General features: G+C 48.8%; 1 protein-coding gene across 3 annotated transcripts in view; it reads left to right on the top strand.

The window, feature by feature from the left end:
• Positions 1-379: 379 nt before the first annotated feature.
• The window catches only part of LOC122394971 (protein bric-a-brac 2-like), a 253,470-nt gene continuing 235,232 nt past the window's right edge, over positions 380-18,617 (top strand). For all 3 annotated transcript variants that reach the window (XM_043392204.1, XM_043392202.1, XM_043392200.1), the window contains exons 1-2: positions 380-542; positions 1,313-1,355. The gene's annotated coding sequence lies outside the window, so the exon portion shown is untranslated. The remainder of the gene's footprint in view (positions 543-1,312; positions 1,356-18,617) is intronic.

Below are 18,617 nucleotides of genomic sequence, written 5' to 3'. Positions count from 1 at the left end.
CGCTTCCAATTATGCTCCGAATTTTATCGCGTGTTATTTAATTTTAGCTCGCGTATCGTCAGTTTAGACTTTGAATCGAAATAAAACGATAACTATAGGAGATAATCTCGTGCTCGTTGTTTTATTTTGTTTAAATCAATATCGTTTGAACCAGACTATATTCTGATAATAATACGAACGATGTTTGCTTCGAGATCGTCAATGGTTCGTGGTTTGTTCGAACGAGGAAGAGTAAAACTCTATCGAATCGAAACGTCGACTAAAAATATGGCGGTTTATGGGAGTCGAATGTTCTCGTCGGTTTTAAAATAACCCTATGTCCGGCTAGAGTATTTGAAATAGCGCGGGCAGGATTTTGTTTCTACTGGTCGGCGTAAGCGAGGCGCGGCAGCACCGTCGACTGTGTATACATGCAGTTGTCTGCAGGAAACATCTCGCCGCTAGGTTCGGAGTATTTTGTGAATTCTGTGTTGTTTTTCCATGTGAAATTTTTGTTGGTGAACGTTACGAGGAGCCCGTAATTCCCTCTTTGTTCAGTTTCGGTAAGATCGTCGACTTCTTTTTACTTTTCCCGAGCAACGCTCCTCGAAATTTGACATGGCGTTGACACGCGCAGACTCTTGTCGAAATTTCGACGATAACCTGCGGTCGTATTCGATCGCTCGGCTTCCGTATTTCACGATACCGTGTATAGGTTCGCGACGATCTTGCATCCGTGCTCCGAATTTCCATTCGCATATGTCCTCGCGTTAAATACCGCGTTCACCGACGTCCGGAGCACGATCTTTGGGTGACTACGATCCACAAGTGGTTGTGTACCGCGAGTTGTGTATAAACCCGATCTTTCCAAATTCGACGACAGCCAATTTATCTTTAATTTCGCTGCGATGGATAATAATTTAACGAGCGGTCGCTGACTCGTTCGGTGTTCTCGCTTCTCAATTGTATGCGTCGAAGCGTGGACACGACGATGTTGGTTGCAATTGTGCGTCTCTAAAGTTTATTTGTCCCGTTGAAAAAAGTCAAAATAGTTGCGTTTGGTGCTCCAGCTCGTTAACGCGCCAAGTGTAAAAAGGTGTCCGCGACACGTACGATATATATTTAGATGCTTGCGCGACAAGATTGATTGTAATTAAAAATCACTTACGCTTACCGTTGCTATTCTTACCACTCGACGCAACATGTAAATCATTATAACTGATCGATCCAAGAATATTCTGGCAATAAAAACTATGATACACAGAAAGTTGATGTTTTGTGTTTATTGTGTCGTTTACGCTGTATTTGAAGTACAATTTTTCGTTTGTTGCAGTTACTCCCGTAACCCCCCGTTTATTTTTCATTCGTCATTTTTGGTAAGTCTCTTGATTTTACGTTCTTATAACCTTCCATCTTTTTCCCCTCCTATTTTTCGTCCATGTTATTTTCGAATACGTTTATTTACCGATAAACGACAATACGCCGCGAATAAACGGGCAAGCCGGGTGCCTGTATTATCGGTTTGTAGCAACCGATAGATGGCGGGTGCAGTACCGTCGCGATGCATTCGAAGCCATATGCAATTCGAGTGCATCTTACGAACGAAACTGCAACTCGACCGCCGGAAACCGATGGCCAAGTTTGATCATTTTTCGAAACGGGGGAAAAACGAGAATATCCGATCGGGACGTTCGAAACCCGAAATTGCATATAAATCGAGTAAAAAACATTGCGTCGGTCGAATCAACGTTGAAAGTTTACAGTTAAAAACGGGAAATATCGTTGCGGGCTGGAATTTTTAACGGCGTTATTCTCAAACCTCTGACGAACATAGTAGAGCTTTGATGTAAAAGGTGCAGTTATCGAAATTGCCTGTTGCATGTAACAGCGGGACAGAAATACGAATAAAGGAGCGTTACGTTCGTAACGACGCATTCTAAATCCAATCCCATTTCTAGAAACGTTTTACATTCACAGAAAGAATCGCGGTGCCGCGACAAAGGGCCGGGAAAAGGTCTAACGGACCTATTAAATTGTTTCGCGTGAAATGTCGTTTTGTTTCATCAAACATCGAAATTGCGCAAAATTTTTCTTCTTTTTTTTTAACGCCCCGTATATTTAATCGAAATCGTTCCCGTGCGATTTTATCGCATTTTCCAAACGATCGATCGATCGTACGAATTTCGCAGAAATTTTATGCGAAAACGACCAGCGTAACGTTTTGTTTCAAAACGATTTCGATAAAAATCCAAACGCTCGAAAAACGACCGATCATATTATTGTTTCGTATTCCGTTGCCTTATTACGCAACGTGAATGGTTTCCGTCTACTTGCTGATGCAAGTTAGTGTTTCAGTTTAAACACATTTGTTCAATTTATTTGCATCGTATTTCTGCTAGGATCGACGTAAAATCCGTATTTCAATGTTATGACTTACAGAAATAGTAAACAAATTTTCCTGTTCAACGTTTCCTTCTACAGAGTAGCTTTGATCATATGGGACCAAGTTAGACGATTGCGTAACGATAAACAACACATTCTTTTCCATATTTGAAAATGCTATTCTTTGTCACGATCGATAACAAACACACTGAAAAGTAATTAGTTTCAAGAAAGGATCGTGTCTGAACGATATCGCTTATTAGATATCCTAGCAAAAACAATATTACTTTAATATCGTTATACCCCCGATGCAATACATATTTTACAACCCTTAGACGTAGCTATTTTCGACCATCGGAAATGCCACGAAGAATGGCTGCTCGTAGCAAGCAATAACTTTATTAAACCAACGAACGAAAATTGTTGTCCTTGGAACGAGTGATCTGGAAATTCTTTTCGGAAATTGTTAAGAATGGATTTAGAAAATTCGATGTGTTTCCCCGTTTAAGGAATTTCGATTATTTAAAACGCATTCAGCGTAGCGAAAGGATACCTTTGGATACTCTGTGACTGTGTTACGAGCTCACATTGTAGCATGGCGGAAAGATGGAGATCTCCCAATCGGTTATTAATGCCCGCCATTTCCATTAACCCAACTTTCTCCAATGTTGAACATATTTTTCCGTCGTTTTCGCCGCGGTACGGGCCGATTTGAATTCCTAAGGAGGAATCGCTTGAAATAACTCGATGATTCATGTTCTAAAGCCGGCAATGTTAAATTGCACACTGGGAATCTTTTTTAAGAGCCAGTATAGCGAGACCTCGAGTTACGCGGTTCTGTCTCCATATACATTTTATACGCGTCTCTTTATTTCCATATTAAATAAAACATATGGTCCGGAAGTAATTTAGATGGACCATACTGTTGTGTTCTTCTGTTATTAATTCGTAGCGTTGCACATTTAGTTTCTGACGAGGATCTATAATATAATGTTTAGGCGATCAAGGTACATTATGGCATAGTAATAGGCAGTCTAGTAGAGGCTGTATCCAGCAATTAGGTAAAAATAAGACGGATACAGGGATAAAAGAACGTTTCGATCGCGTCGATGTTATTCCGGAAAACACGTAAACGAGAAAAACGGCAGTCGAGGCGCGGGAGCTTAATGGAAGAAAGTAAGCTTGAAATTGTTGGTAGCGTCGGCTCGGTCCATACGTTCCGCGAACGCTGATAAATATAAAAGAGGAGTTATGTCGAACGTTACGTTCAGGAGACAGAAGAGTATGCAGAAGGGCAGTGGTATGGGGTCGCGGGGGGGGGGGGCAGTAGGTGTGCAGCAGGGCGAGGGGCGTGCGAGGTGTCAGGAAAGTGTTTTACTAGCCTTAATTTCGTGTGCTTTCGCAGCCAATATGTCGAGCAGTAAATTCCAAACTTTCCGCCGGGTTTCGCGTTTCGGTGTTGCGCGTTTTACCGGATCCGCGGTTTTAACGACCCCGTTCGCCGTTCCTCCGCATCCTCAAGGAACGCCGGGCGGATATTAATTTTGTAAACAACCGAGCACCTTGCGCGCGCGCGCGCGCGCGGAGGGGCCAACGATTTATTTTTCTAAATCGCTCCTCTTCGTCTTCTCGCGGTGCTCGGGAGATTCTCGATGAGACATGTAGGTACAGCTCCGCGCCACGGAAAAACATCCCCGAGGGAGTGGTTCGAACTCGCTGGGGGGGATCAAACCGACCTCCGTCCTGTGATTCCCTTTTAAGGAAGCTTTAACACGTTCACTGCCAGATCAAAACTATAAATATTCTGCAAGATTAAAATTTGTATTTTACACTAAACTTATTTTCGTAACCTTGTTAAAATTCACAAATTCCATCGAGATTCATTTCCCTCGACGTCTTAACTTGCGAATTCATTTTTTTAGTATGATAGTGGTAAATTCTGTCACCCATATGTGGGTGGCAGTGAAAGTGTTAAAGTAAAAGATAATTTATAGAATAACGATAACTGGTGGTAATTTATGCGATCCATGGATTCTTTGGGTAGGGATGTATAGAAGAGAGGCCCCGGTCCGATAGTCCGTTTCCGCGTTTAATTTTCCTTTCTAAATGTTATTACGAGGCAAACTCGTGTTACCTTTGTACTCGTCTGGTGGCGTAGAATATTCCGGGTCAGGTGAAACGTTTAACGCGAAATACGAGGCGACCTGATAGGAAACGCGCGGGGAGAACAATTAAATATAATCGAGGAACGGCGTATAAAATTGCACGATACACCAGAGAAGCCGACGACGGCGACGACGTCCACGGACCGAGGGGCACTGAAAGAAGAGAAATGCAAACAAAAGAGGGACGAGGAGAGGAGAACGAGAAGCGACGAATCGATGGAGCCAACATTGAGCGTTGAAGAACTAATAGAAAAAAACATAGTAATTTAGTTAATAAAACATAAAGCCACGTCGGTGGCCGGAGAAGGAAGGCAAACACATTAAACATTTAGAGGGCATAATAACCTGTGGCATACGTAATACGGCTGGCGCCCTTTTCACCGATGGCTATGAATAATGTACATACGCCAAGGTATGACGTAGGCTCGCCGAGCTGTGTGTATTTCACGGTGGGGTAGATCGACCTGACTATTTCCAATAACCGCCGCGTAACGTTATCGCGAAGTCGCGCGACCGCTCGCGAGCGACCGAGCGAAACAGACTTTATCCCAGCCAGCCCTTCGCGCTGCTTCGATCTTCGGCTCGACGAACACGGCCCTTCGATACCGCCCGAAACCGTACTCGCCTTCTCTCTTTTTACGCTTCTCAGTCCCCGGGTTACCCCGGGTCAGGTTACCCCGTTCCTATTAATTTCGAATGGGAAACATTAAAATTTACGATTGCTCTAATTGCGCGCTCCAAGGGGTTAGCGCAGCTTTAACGTTGCAAGTGTACGGATGAGACGGTAAAAGTTTTATGGGCAGAAAGCGCGGCGAGCGAACGGTATCGAGGGTACCGTGCCGCGAGAAAAGAACCAGCGCCCGCGTACGAGCGGCAACTCTTTTGAATTTACCGTAAACGGAGCATAGTTTCGGAGCCATCGCGTTTCGAGACCGGGGAACGCCGAAAGACGTATCTGTTCGTCCGTTAGTTGAAAACAAAACGCGAGATCGTTAGCCGGGCCGACGCTGAACGCGACACGCGCGCCTCGCGTACCACGAATTTCTGGGAAACGAAGAAAGAAACGTTTATTCTCCGCGCGATGCAACGAGCCGTGCGCGGAATACAACGGCAAAAACGGAACGTTGTTTTCGCCGGCGGACAATACGACCGGAATTCCAGCGACTCGAAACAAATGCGCGACCGCGTATATTATTCAAAATCGCTGCGGGCCCAAGGATGTTGACAAAACACCGCCGGCTCGGTTCGCGATAAAGACCGGCCGGAGAAACTCGAGGATCGATTCCCGCTCGTCGTCCGACCGATCGAGAAATCTTTCGCGTACGTTCGATGACTCACAGCCACGATTCCGTCGCGGAGCAAACGCGGAAAAATGTCACTTTGGATGGATATGCTTCTCAACTGAATTTACATCGAACGCGTAGCCTATCGAGATCAACTTTTTCTAGATTCTAGCCTCGAATTAGTCATTCTTGAAAATTATATTCGATACTAAAATCATCGTTTACAACTTACGATGATCGTTGGGAAATACGTTATTAATCCTACGATAAAAAGGCTTTGATCCTTAAAATTAACTCTAGAAAGAGTATTGTTAGGTTTCCTTTTGGTTAGAATGGTCGAAAAATTGGGAATCTTTTGACCAAGCGACAGTGCGTCGAATGCTCTGGTTTCTCTTCGATAAATCTGCAACTTTCGGCCTGTTTCTATAGCGACGACCAATGTCCTTGGTTGTTCTTCGCAAAAGTGGCGATCGTAGTAACGACTCCGACCATAAGTCAATTTACATTCAGTCCATTGTTCGCAAAATAATCGCCAAGAAACTTTCTCACCTATGTCGCAATGTTATAACCGATGAGTAACGCGACTCCGTTGCTGGTCGTTCCATAAATACTAACCTTTGCGTTTACCATAACTCTATACCTAACTCCGTACAATCTGGCTCGCAACTTGACGCTACTTATATTCACTTCCGCAAACTTTTCGTACACCGTCGATCGCACTTTTCTCGGTGCCAGGCTCCATTCTTTGGCAACTGGCAGCTTCCTTGTCCGGGTCTCAAATTTGTTTTGATCTCATTCATATCGTACTATCGACGAATGAAAACCGAGGAACTCGTTTTGGTAGCGAGCGTTCTTCCAGAAATGTCAAATTTCGGTAAATTTGGTGGGTGTCTTTCGTCGCGTCATGTCGAAACCGACGGTGGTTGACAGCCGCGGGAATGGCGGCCCCTGGCCGTAGGGCTCTAGCGACGAGAAGTCAGGGTGACCGTCACGGGATCGTTGACGGGCTAGGACCGAACGAAAAACCGGCAGGACACGCGTTCGCTGTCCGATAAATCTACTAGAGGCGTCTAGGGCGGACGGCGAAGGGCAGGGTGGCCGGGGGGGGCTGGAAAAGCAGGGAGTAGCGCGTTCGCGCAACGAATATCGCCATAAAGGCCAGCTGAAAAGTCAATCAAGCGGGCCGAATTACGTCGAAAAGCGTAGCGCGGCCGACGCCGATATACAACAAAATGAAAGCTATCAGAGGTGACAATCCGCGGACGACAAATCAGCGTGTATATTTAATGCCCGTGGTGCCACCCTCGCCCCTTCCGGAAAACCTCCCGACTGCTCCAAGTGGAACGCGTTCACACCCTCTCTCCGTGTCTCCTCTCTCGCTCCTCGTTTTCGTTTCGTCTGTTTCCAGCTCGTTCGACTCCTTCGTCCTCTCTTTCTATCGGTCCTCTCCCGCTCCCGCTCTCCACCGCTGTTCTCTCTCTCTCGCGCGACCGCGTCATCGCGTCGTTGCTCTCGGATATGTCACTATGCTACCGGACATAACCCAGAGCCACCCTCTGCCCCAACAACCCCTCGTTTCTCGCCATGACCATCTCTGCCCGTCGTGTTATTTGCAACGCGTTGTTTCCTCGCCCGAACCCACCCGCCGCGATCTAGCGCAATCAGTGCTATTATATTAATATTTATGTCCCCTCCCGTTCCTTCGTGCCCCTCCCGGTCGCCCCTTCCGACTCGCGGCGGCGATATTTCGCCGGAAACTTGATCGAAAACGACCCTCGTTCTCCGGCTTCCACCTTGCCGCCCACCTGTCGAGCCTCTTGCCCTCGATCGCGATCTCTTTCGACTCGAGAACCGGATCTAGACGGTTCGATCGATCGAGTTTTTCAATTACTTTTTTCCCCAAGGGGTACAGTCTGTTGCTACAAAGATTGAGGCACTGTATGTTATTAATGGTGACTTTTGACGTAAGTTCGATGAAAAAGAACTCTGCATACATCTCTTTATATACATACTCGGTTGGGGGAAAAAACCGGATCTACTCGAGGCGAGTCGCCAAGTAAATCATTTCATTGTTATACAAAAAAACGTTACGATAACACGACTGGTGGACATTCGAGCATGTTTTTAAATATTTATTTAGAAGTATACTCTGTCGTGTTAGATAATTACGATGCTCTGAAGGTAGATCAATTATTGTGTAAATATTTGGGAGATACAGTGGTCCTGGGGAAGGCGGGTAGCGAGCATTGCCACGCGAAGTAGTGTTTCTGGTAATACCAGGCCGGAGGAGGAATCCCCCGTGGGGATCGAGGCCACGGGTGGTTGGAACCCCGATGGATAAGAGGAAAACGCGATTACTCGGTTAAGGGGTCCCCCGATTACAAAGTCCGTGCTCGATTCAACGACCGATGGAAAGTCGAAAAAAGTAGCTGTACGCGCGTAGGGCGCAGCGACGGGACGCGAGGCGACGCGATTCGCATAAATTCGATTCGAGATGCGGCGATGAAAAGCTGTCGCGGGTGCACGGATCGGTGGTCGGGTCGCGCGCCGGGACAAATCGGGAGACGCGCAATCGTCCGTAAACCTCGGTTTACCGTTCACTTCGGGTTCGCCGAGCCGTGAAAACCGCGCGACCATACCCGGGTCTCGGTCTCTGCCTTTCGGGAGGAGGTTCTTGCCGCGAAAATCCGTCGATTACGCGGGCCCCGACGACCGAATTTCGCGGCAAAGATCGCGCCTCGTGTCGCGCCGGTCTCTTTTTCGATATTCGCTAAATAATTGTCTCGTTCGCGCGTGGAAAAACAGAAGAAGCTTGCTAACGCTCCGCGTTGCGCAAAACATCGGGCCTCCTATTACTATTTACATACAATCGAGTCTATCGCGCATACATTTACATACCGCGCAAGTAGGTCGTCTTCGAGCAAGGCTAACGAATATATTATATAAAATATTAGCGCGGCAATCTCCCGACTTTCGCTCGATTGCAAGATCGTTGATCGATCGGTCGCGTATCGCGCGGCGAATGCGAAGACTTCGGGGGACATCGAGCGCGGCTAAGTTTTATCGGGACGTTGGGAAGAGCCTTGATGCGTTTCGATGTCGCGGCCGATCTCGAAGAAAGTATCCGCGACCGTCAAGATCGTTTGTAAAATCTGCGTAAACGGAACGTAATTGCGTAATCCGGACGAAATGCTAGACTCGTTAGGAACTGCGATTGTCCAGTTGGCGAGCGGAACCGTGCCTGGAAATCTCTTCCACCTCTTTGTACTTTCTCTTGCATTTAATATCACCAGCTCGTATTGTACGTATCTTTCTAATCTACTCTTTTCGTGTACTTATTTCTGTCGGCGTACACGCGCGTACATTTTTTACGTTTTACGTTGCGCCAGCGTGGTTTTCTCCGGCGTTAAAAAAATGAATAAAATGCAGAAGCGGTCGCCGTTACAATGCGTTTAGACACGCAACGACTGAAAAAGTTATCGCGATTGCCTTAGACGCATTCTCTCGATACGATTATATAGTCGTACGCCGAGTTACGTAAGAGAGGGAACAGTCTACGGGCATTTTTACGTATACGATAGTGTCCCGCATTCTTGTATAAAATACTCGACGATCTAATTGCGCGTCCTTCGCCGACGGCGAAGGTAAATCGAAGTGCTTCGATTAGAATGCTCCGGAGATTTTCTATTAGGTTGGCCAACGGAATAACGTCGAATTTTTACCACGTTGTTTTTTACGCGGAAAGCACGAACACTGCTTCGAAGGTTTATGCCTCGAGAAGGTCCTGTTATACGTACGGTGGATTGAAACGTAGTATCGTGAACTTTTGCGATTTAATAGAACCATTAGTTCCATCGAGTATTGTTTCAAATTGAAACAAGTACGTAGGAAAAACTCGCAGAAGGTCGTGTTATGCGTTTGGTAGGATTGGAAGGGAAATCTGTATCGTGAACTTCTGCAATCTAATCGAGCCATTAATTCCGACAAGGATTGTTTTCGATCCAAGTAATCGAGGACAAATATGTAGGAAAAAACGGCCAGAGCTAGAATCTTTATAAGAATGGAAAGTTGCGAGGAAATAGGATTATGAATATTTCATATATAAAATTGCAGAAAATCGTAAATATTATTTGTTAGCAATTTACGTCCAACTTTGTGGACGTAACGATACGAACATAATTAAAAGAAAAAACAGATTTTAATGCAATCGGTATCCATAACTGTAGCGTTAACGAAGTTATCTGTATTTAAAAAAAAAGAAAGAAGAAACAGTCGGTTTGAAGTCTGATCCAATCGATTCGAGATCCAGTCGAGTTACACCGATCAGGTAATTTGGCCAACCGGTGTCTGCCGCGAAAATTGAAGTTCGCGTAGGGTCGGTTTGATCGTCCCGATCGAATCTGCCTAGAGGTTTAGCCGGATGTTCTAAATGCATTTTATGTACATATTAAGGCGTATATTCCGTATAAATGAATAAATAAATAAATAAATAATTATCTAACGCTTGGTGTGTCGCGTAGGTCACACACGCGACTGTGACGTTTAATATTGCCAGAGCGGTTCAGCTATTTATATATTTAAATTTCGTTGCGCTACGCGTTCTATTTAGAAGACAAATTTTCCGTATCGTTTAAGGATCGTCGGCGTTCTGGTGCCGGTGCGGTGTCCCGCGGCGCAAAAATTGCCGCCTAATGCGAATTGTAGGTTAGATTTCTCCGGGCGGTGACGAGGCTCTTTCGTCGTTTGAAATTTCATTTCCGATCGGCCGAATAGGCCGCCCGGGGTTTCTACCCCATTCGGCGCGCTCTCTGTTCCTTTGAAATTAGATTGTAGCCGGTATTCGAAAGATAACCGGGGATTTTATTGTACGCGTAATAAACACAAGTACCGCCGGGTAGAGGGTCCTCCCCCTGCGGGGAGCTCGTCAAGTTTGTCGAAACTGGCTCTCGAGAGTCCTAAACTATTCGCGACGGTGGTTCTTGAAAAATGCACGGGATACGAATTGTTTGTTGGGTTCGTGGAAAGGACGCGGGGCGGAGGAATCGGTTGAAAATGGTTTAGCGAGTGGAGATGAACAGGCCGTGGACTGGCCGGGTCGAAGAAGAAAAGGGGAAGCGAAGGAAGGAAGGCTGGTCGGTTCGGAGAGCAGATGATTTTCATGATTTCATGATTCGCGATATCGAGGGGGATCGGTGGTAACGAGCCGATCGTGACTCGCCGCTTTTGTACGGTAGCTTATTCGCGAGCTGTTGCGGCAGCGAACAACGGCTCGACAACGGCAGCACGAGCACCAGCAGCACGTTCGTATCGAGTCGGTGGGGTAGGTTCGATCCTTGTGCGAGCAGAGGAACTGCCACTTATCCATTGGCTCGCCTCTAAATCGGTCGAACGATAGACCCAAAGCGGTTTTAATGCTATCTACGTACGCGAAAGCCGCAGGAGGACTCTAGGAACGAGCCGGAGAGCCGTTCTCGCTGTTTCTCTTTCCTCGAGTTCTTCTCGTACTCCCTCGTTCGTCTCCCGAGCGTGAACGCGATGTTCCCCTCTGTCCTCTTTTCTGCCTGTTTACACACTGCAAAGCAAACGCGAGAGGCCTCGTCGGCCAACGATGCCTACGATCGATCGATCCTCGAGCATCGCGGAGGATGGAAAGAACCGACGAGCAACCGGCGCGATGCGATGCGATGCGGCGGTTCAACGTCGACGGAATTTATCGACGACGTTGCACCGCGCGTGGATTATTTGCGCCCGAAACCAGAAGTCTCGATGTTCCGGCTAAATATCCGCGGAGGCCCAAGTTCCAACGTTTCCAGAGAAAAAAATCGCGCAAGGCGCGGCGAGGCGAGGCGTTCCGTTGCCGGGTGTTATTTTTTCGTTCTACCGTTTGGCGTTTCCGCGAAGGGAACGGGAACGGGAACGGGAACGAAGGCAGGAACGATTGTTTCTTCTAGATCGGCCGGGTTGATGATACGTTGTTCGGGAGGGCATCGGTAGGGAGAGCAGGAAATCGGATCGCATGTCTGCCTCGAATCTTTCCGCCATCTTGCGAGAATTCTTTCCACGGTAGCGAGCGACGAGCGGCGAAAACCGAGCTCTGCGATTACATTCCCTTATAAATATGCAAATATGGCGGCACGGTGCACGTAGGGAGAAGAAACGGCGGAGAAGGAGGAGGACGAGGAGTTGGAGGGGGAGGAGGAGGACGAGGAGGACGAGGAGGAGGAGGAGGAGGAGGAGGAGGAGGAGGAGGAGGAGGAGGAGGTGGAGGAGGAGGTGGAGGAAGGCGAACGGCGGCGGTGGAGGGGTTCGCGGGTCTCCGGCAAACGAAGGCTTCGCCGAGAACGCGAAGGGGACCAGGACGCAAAAATAGAGAGTATCGCGGTAATAATTATTGATTAGGTATTCGTGACCGACTCGCCATTGCTGGAACAGTACGGTGCACAAGGCGGTCTAAGTACACGTACAGCGATCTTTCTCTCCTTCCTCGTCGTTTATTTCTTTCTAGAACGTCGATCGTCCGCGGCAAAGATTCCCCGGCCTCTCGAGAAAAACCGTTTTCGTGTAAACGTTTCGCGAACCGCAGAAACGTCGACGGTATCGGCGGATCGAATATTTCGAATCACCGTCCTTAAACGATCCGTAAGAGGGTGATGGTAAAAAGAGTAAAAAGTAAAGCGGGCCGCGCGCAACACGCCTCTCGCGTCGCCGGTGCCCGCGCGGCGCGCCCATAATTTTGGTAATTCTGGGTTTTGGTGGATCGGCCCGGCCGTATTCCGGCTACCAGTCTTTGCTCGCCGGGTTTTATTGTTCGCTCGGTGGCCCTCGGATTCGGCGTTTGGTATCGAGGTGCGCCAAGGCCGCTCGCGGACCCTGCCCGAAATTCGCCTTTGCCGGAGCGTCGCGGCGTCACGGCGTCGCGGCGTATCCACGCACTCGGCGAACACCCTGTAGAGAAACGCGACGCGCAGGAAGGTACAATGTGCGCGCGGCATTATCATTCACCCTGCCCATTATCCATCCAACGGCACCATCGACGACCCAACCCCTGTCCTACCCACCAGTGGTCCCTGCTATCCCCTTTCGCATTCGACGAGATGGAAATTTAGCGGAATCATTCGCGATTTACGACGGCGCGCGCGCCACCAGCCCCACCCCCGCCTCCCTTGCGAACGGTACTTAGCTCGCTTTCTACGAACAACGTTTCTCTTCCTCGACGATCAGACCCGCCTGTCCATCCTAGTTCGTTTCCTCCGTGTCTTGGATAATTATTCGCGATAATCCCGGGGACCGAGCGAACGAACCGAACGAGTCCGCGCGCGCTCCGCTCCGCTCTGCTCTCCGTGTCCGGTTTACACCGGGGATAATTGCGCGACGATACGTAATAATTACGCAGCGATTTATAAGGTATCGACGTTTCGCGGCACGCGCGACGCGATTCGGAAAATTGCCCGAAATCGTCGCTTTCGCTGCTAATTCGTAAATAACCCGGTCCGGGTAAATCTACGCGATCGATTTGCCGGAACGCTCGATACCGCGATTTATCGCCTGCAGGTTCAACCCGTTGCCCGGCCGTGCCTTGCCGCTCGCGGGTAAAAAAAATAATTTGCGCGCCGAGGAATCGCGACGATAATTGAAACGATAAAAAACGGCGCAACGACGCGGAAGAATAACGTACGAGCGCGCGAATTGGCCGTCGCGACGCGCGGGATTTAGCCGCGATCGCGGAAGAAGAATCATCATTTTCTATCCGGGGATTTAGATTGTATTTTGGTAATCGACGCAAAGGGTCGAGGGTTAAGGGCCTCGGTGGCTGCGTCGGGGCGTATACGTTCGACCGCGTGTAATTAAAATGCGACGGAATAGGTCCGATTTTGCGTAATGCTCGAGAGCCGCGAACTATGCGAAACTTCCGCTGGCGCGTATCGAAATAAACAAACGGCCGCCGCGGACTTTTGACTTTCGTTTCCTCGCCGTGCTTCTGCCGTTAATGAGAAAAACAATCGTCGTCTCGTTTGCTCGCACTTGGTCTTTGACGCGAACGAGACACAGAGCCCGAAAAGTGTAAATTAACGTAAACGCAACGTAACGCGTCGCCGAGTGAAAAGTGCGACGCCGCCTCCGCCTCGGCCGCGCTCGAGCTTCCGTGTTTTATTACGCGCGCCTAGCACAAACACACCGACGGATCCCGCCTATTGCCGTGTAACATTATTCAAGATGATGAAAAGAACCGCAAGCCTGAATTTATCGTTTAGCTTCTGATTTATTTTCTGTGTGTCTCCGTTCGAGACTGAACGATCCAATCGTGGGATGGTACGTTGCTGGTCGAATCGAAAGAAATAAAATTGGTTTTACTCTCTTTAAGAAGTAGGTGACGGGCAGTGACCCTGATTACTGGAGCTGCCCGTGCCAGAAGATCCTTTCCGGATCCATTCGAAGTCTTTTGTCGAGTCCTTTCCATCCCTTAGACGGTGATGTTGACACGATAATCCGTAGCGAAAGAGAGCCGGCCGCGCCCCACTACCAAACCACGCGTATTGAGCAAAGGCGCGTTTACATGCGCGACATGTTACAGCCGGGGCACGGCTATTAAATTTAATTTGTCCGCTTATTTCTGTACAACTTTATATTTCCCATTAGCGGGATAAACTGACCTAATTCCTGGGGCCGTCGGTCGGGCATCGCGTGGCTAGAGCCGACGCAAAGGTCGCCAGGGAGTTCACGCCGGCTTCGAAGAACAAAGAAACGAGACGAAATCTCCTTTTCCTTCGTTTTGAGACACACCCGCCTCGATACCAAACTCCTTTCTTCCCTACCTTGTTATCGTAACGTTTCTTTAGTCTCCTAATCGAGGGTTGAATATCTACCAGACTCTTGATCCGTATTAATCGTACTCGAAGGGTGAAATAGTTTTTGAAAAAGAGAGAATCGAGCGTAGCGATTGGGAGGCAAAGGAACGACGGTTGGTCCATGGCGAGGGTGGCGTTTCCGGCAGCGGTTTCGAGCGTCGCTCGGGCTGCCAATTTCTATCGGCGTGCAAAGGTGAAACGTGCCGGGTGAGGTCGATCGGGGCAAATCTATTCGAACGATAGGCCGTGGCTGCGACAGCGCCACCAGCACCGGCATTTAATCGATGCGTAGCGAAGTTTACACGATTCGTACGACGTAAACTAATTACCTCGCACTTTGTGCCGGCCACGCGCGCACGTACACCTACGGTTGTGCACGCGCGTGCACGCAACCGGCCGAGCCGTGAATCTTTTCCGAACGGCGAACCGACGCAGCTGGCTACTTTTATGCGTGAACGGTGTTTTACTCGTGGCGTAATTACCATCGCCCGTTTCTCGTTACTCCACAATCCAGCGGGGATTAATCATCTATGAAATACGAGTCTCGTCTCGTTTGTTCTCGTGCGCGATACTCGACAGGTTTTTTTGCCAATGGAAAGGATGCGTTCGATATCTGTTGAAGCGCAAAAACGTACCGCGCATGCTACCTTTTAAGATATTTTCCACGTACTCTGTATACCGGATGTTCGACTCCCCGGAGACTGTCATCTACTAAAAAGCTCGGACCGATGCGTCCACATCCAAGTCGTCCCTAACTATCCCCGTTCCCGTTCCCACCGGATTGCTTGTCTTTTAACTTTCTGTTCGACGAAATCTCACGATTCGCCGGCCCAGGATCCTCCTCCCGCGATTTCTCAACGTTTATATCAACGTTACGACTACTTGTACCGCGGGGGTTGAAGAGACTCGTTTATCTCGAATCATTTTGAATATTTTATGCAACAAAATGTGCCTATACATCTTAAATAAAGTATAGAAATTGCGATCAGAAGTCGCGTTTTACGGAAGCGGTTATAGTTTATTCGAGGATAGTTATCGGCGGGTGTGTGACCGAGGCGATCGTGCCCGGACCCTGTAAGGTCGGAATATCCGCTAAAGCGACCATTTTTATTTACCGTGGAGGCAGGCGATTTTTTCGTCGTCGGGTAAAAACGCGTTGCCGCGAATCCGGAACGTATGACTTTCGTTTCCTCCTTCCAACATGAAATTGACTTCAAAGAACCTCGGATGCCGGAAAGTCCATCATTTTTCAGCCCTCGCGGAAGATAAAGGCCGACGACTGTACAGAGGGGGATATAGACGTAGACGCGTACACGCGTGCACGTGTAAAAGGGTGCGAACGAGCGAGCAGGAATAGGTGGGGCTGCAGATGCATACTCGTGTGCATGCCTCGCTTTCTAATCAGGCATAGTAGTTCTCGGAATCCCTCTGCCTATAATCGATCAGCCGGGTTATAAATTTTTCCGGTGAAACATCCTGAACCTTCTCCGCTCCTCTCTTCTTCCTCTTTCGACTCGTTCGACCGATCGATTCGCGTCTCGCTGCGCTCGGATCGATAACCGTCGATATATCTGGCTACGCGGCACGGAAGATCCCGCGATTCGTCGATTCGCGTTTTAATCGGTTTCTCACGGTCGAATGGAAAAGCCCGTCGCGCGACCAACGATCTCCCGGCCTCGTGCTTCCGCCTCGGACCGCGACAAGTTACGCGACTCCGCTCGTTAAGGGTCGAACGCTCCGGCAACGTACGTTACGTTTGCATAATCGTAAAATGCGCTCTTGGATACCGATACTCGAGGAAAAATTGACGCGCGGAACCCGGCCGAGTCCCGTTTCGGTTCCTCCTACGCTCGGTCAAAACGTCTCCTTCCACCTTCTCTTCTCTGACTGGTTACAATTACCATCGACTCGATTCCTGCGTGTATTTAAAAAATAACACAGTTTAAAATTAATACAGACTTAACAGCAGACGAGAGTGTCGCTTCACCTAATTTGCTCGGAAATAAAGCGACAAGTATAAACAGTGCGATAACGCTAAGCGCAAATTGTCGCTCGAGGTGAAATTAAGAGTTCGAAACCGACGCGAACGCGTTTCTGAGACCACGAATGGCGGACGACTGCGCTCGGCTCGGCTCGGTTCGGCTTCGCTCCGCTCGTTTTCCACTCTTAGTTATAACCCCGTGACGTTCCCATGGCATAAACAAAGCGCAACCACCAATTCCGACGATGAAATATTATAAGTAATAACATATACCTATAGGGAGAGCAGGCTACGTGTTCTTGACCAGGGCTCCGCGCGGGACTCGAAGAGAACGGGATAATAACACGGCACTAAACTATACGCTCGATACGCCGTACCTACATATAATTGTATAATTATTATTAATGATATCGGGTCCCTTACCGGCTTAAACGCGCCAACATACTCGATGTACCGATCGAACCATACTTGTACTTGCTCGCGTCTTACTTTGCTCCTCGTCCCGCCTCCTCTCTTCTCCTCCTCGTCTATTCTACGAGGCCGGTTCTACGAGGGACGGTTGAAAAGTAACGCACGATCGCGTGTATCTCGAGAAAGTACGATTCATTGGCTTCGAGACGCAATTATTTTTCGACGCGACGGACACTCCGAGACGACGGCCAAAAACGCGACCAGAGGAAACGGATTCGAGCTCTGTTGCGTCTCGTCTTCGTTCCCGCCAATTATCAGGAACGTCGATTTTTCGCGACCCCGAGCACCCCGGATAAAATTTCGAGGCAAGGCCGACGAGCGGCCACTCTCGTAATTTCTCCCGTTATTTATTGCCATTGTTCCCCCTCATCCCGGCGTATCGTCTGCTTTTTTCGACTATCACGAAGCCCATCGTCGAGCATTAACGCGTCCAGATTCGAACACGGTACCCTTAAGGTATTCGCGATAGATTAAAAACGTACTCCGGGGCAGCCAAATATTAATTACTCGCGATAGAGAGGATAATTCGATCGTCGAAGGCGTGGGAGGAGGGGTGAAAAACGTCCAAGGTTAACGCGGAGGAAAGTTGGATCGAAGAGAGTCAGCGTAGGAACTCGTGTAGGGGCATCCTTTTTCCAGGCGTATTATTCCAGCGTTATTCAGAAGATCGGAATGCAGGTACAGTTATGGTTACCAGTAACGCGGGACGTCGTCGGTATACGGCCTCGCGGTTGACAATACCGCGAGTTCTCCGCGCGGTCCCCGAGCGTCTCCTCTTCTTTCGTTCGTCGTCCTTTCTCCCATTCTTTTCCGCGCGCGATTCTCTTTTTGTTCGGGCTGCCGGGTCCCCCCTTCCCGTAAGGCCGACTCGTCGCGAGCGCGTGTCTTTAACCTCGTCCTCTGTTCATTGTCGGTTCGCGAGTGCGTGTATGCGATACGTGCCTGAACCTAGAACTCGACGACAATCGATAACGTCGTCACGATCGCGAAGACACGCACGCTTCTGTCCCCTTATGTTAATCGCTCCTTAATATTCCACGCGCACGCTCCTCTCCTGCTTCTCCGTCTTCGTCTTCGTCTCGAGCGTTTTGCTTTTTTCCTCTCCGATCGGGCCCGTCCCTCTTCTGTTCTCTCCGTCGCTCCACACCGGGGGCCCCCTAACTCGCGCGCTCCTTTTCTTTTATTTACCTCGTCCCGGAGCCGGTCGCTTCTCTTTTTCGACTCTCAACGCGACAGGTTACGGTAATGTTTGCTATTACGCTCGAAAATTAATCCCCGCGTCGAGCGCAAACTCGTGGCGCGACCACGGTTACCGGAGCTTTCGGTCGACGATCTCTTTATTCCGAAGGCGTCGTTAATTGCCGAGGGTGAGTCACGCGTCCCTGCCTCGCGTGGATGTGTCCCGCCGCCACACCCCCGCCTCTTCCAAAATGAGAGTGCCCGTCGTTCAAACTATCCCAAATTTTTACTCCCACTTCAACCCTTTATGCTCGAAAGTATGTTCAAGGGT

The sequence above is a fragment of the Colletes gigas genome, unplaced genomic scaffold, assembly GCF_013123115.1.
Source record: "Colletes gigas isolate AHSC1104 unplaced genomic scaffold, ASM1312311v1 Colletes_gigas_Sc00005, whole genome shotgun sequence".
NCBI lineage: Eukaryota > Metazoa > Arthropoda > Insecta > Hymenoptera > Colletidae > Colletes > Colletes gigas.
The sequence above is the reverse complement of the archived record's forward strand: the minus strand, read 5'-3'. Positions and strand labels throughout refer to the sequence as shown.